Source organism: Ambystoma mexicanum, unplaced genomic scaffold (assembly GCF_040938575.1).
Source record: "Ambystoma mexicanum isolate Mex_15411 unplaced genomic scaffold, UKY_AmexF1_1 Mex_scaf48, whole genome shotgun sequence".
NCBI lineage: Eukaryota > Metazoa > Chordata > Amphibia > Caudata > Ambystomatidae > Ambystoma > Ambystoma mexicanum.
In genome coordinates, this window is record NW_027182464.1 from 404,706 (window position 1) to 406,633 (window position 1,928).

Here is a 1,928-nt window from a genome sequence, read left to right on the forward strand (position 1 = left end):
ACTAAAGTCAAGAAAATATTGGTGGACCAAAAACTGTGTCAGAGAGCTTTGAATGTCCCAAAAACATTTGCAGCCTGAAAGGGGCATTAACCCGCACCCTAGACCACTGAAATTCCCAAAATTATATTTGGCACGAAAAATGCATCCTACACCCGTGAAAGTTCAGAATATGTTAGCAGCCCAAAAAAGGCCTTAAAATGCATTTTAGGCCTACAAAAATGTTGAAAACTTTGGAGACCCAAAAAAGGGGTTTACAGGCATCCTAGACCCCCTAAAGTCCAGAAAATATTGGTGGACCAAAAACGGTGTCAGAGAGCTCTGAATGTCCCAAAAACATTTGCAGCCTGAAAGGGGCATTAACCCGCATCCTAGACCACTGAAATTCCCAAAAATATATTTGGCACGAAAAATGCATCCTACACCACTGAAAGTTCAGAATATGTTAGCAGCCCAAAAAAGGCCTTAAAATGCATTATAGGCCTCAAAAATGTAAACAAATCTTTGGAGGCCCAAAAAAAGGGTTTATAGGCATCGTAGACCCCCTTAAGTCCAGACAATATTGGTGGACCAAAAACTGTGTCCGAGAGCTTTGAATGCCCCAAAACATTTGCAGCCTGAAAGGGGCATTAACCCGCATCCTAGACCACTGAAATTCCCAAAAATATTTCTTCCACGAAAAATGCATCCTATACCCCTGAAAGCTCAGAATATGTTAGCAGCCCAAAGAAGGCCTTAAAATGCATTTTAGGCCTAAAAAAATGTTGAAAACTTTGGATGCCCAAAAAAGGGGTTTATAGGCATCCTAGACCCCCTAAAGTCCAGAGAATGTTGGTGGACCAAATATGGTGTCAGAGAGCTCGGAATGTCCCAAAAACATTTGCAGCCTGAAAGGGGCATTAACCCGCATCCTAGACCACTGAAATTCCCAAAAATATTTTTGGCACGAAAAATGCATCCTACACCCCTGAAGGTTCAGAATATGTTAGCACCCCAATAAAGGCATTAAAATGCATTTTAGACCTACAAAAATGTTGAAAACTTTGGAGGCCCAAAAAAGTGGTTTACAGGCATCCTAGACCCCCTAAAGTCCAGAGAATGTTGGTAGACCAAATATGGTGTCAGAGAGCTCTGAATGTCCCAAAAACATTTGCAGACTTAAAGGGGAATTAACCCGCATCCTAGACCACTGACATTCCCAGAAATATATTTGGCACGAAAAATGCATCCTACACCCCTGAAGGTTCAGAATATGTTAGCAGCCCAATAAAGGCATTAAAATGCATTTTAGACCTACAAAAATGTTGAAAACTTTGGAGGCCCAAAAAAGGGGTTTACAGGCATCCTAGACCCCCTAAAGTCCAGAGAATGTTGGTGGACCAAATATGGTGTCAGAGAGCTCTGAATGTCCCAAAAACATTTGCAGCCTGAAAGGGGCATTAACCCGCATCCTAGACCACTGAAATTCCCAAAAATATTTTTGGCACGGAAAATGCATCCTACACCCCTGAAAGTTCAGAAAATGTTGGCAGCTCAAAACAAATGCCTTAAAATGCATCTTAGGCCTTAAAAAATGTTGAAAACTTTGGAGACCCAAAAAAGGGGTTTACAGGCATCCTAAAGCCCCTAAAATCCAGAAAATATTGGTGGACCAAAAACTGTGTCAGAGAGCTTTGAATATCCCAAAAACATTTGCAGCCTGAAAGGGGCATTAACCCACATCCTAGACCACTGAAATTTCCCAAAATATTTTTGGCACGAAAAATGCATCCTACACCCCTGAAAGTTCAGAATATGTTAGCAGCCCAAAAAAGGCTTAAATGCATTAAAGGCATGCAAACATGTAAAAGAAAAAAAGGTTGGAGGCTCAAAAAAGGGGTTTACAGGCATCCTGGACCCCCTAAAGTCCAGAAAATATTGGTGGACCAAAA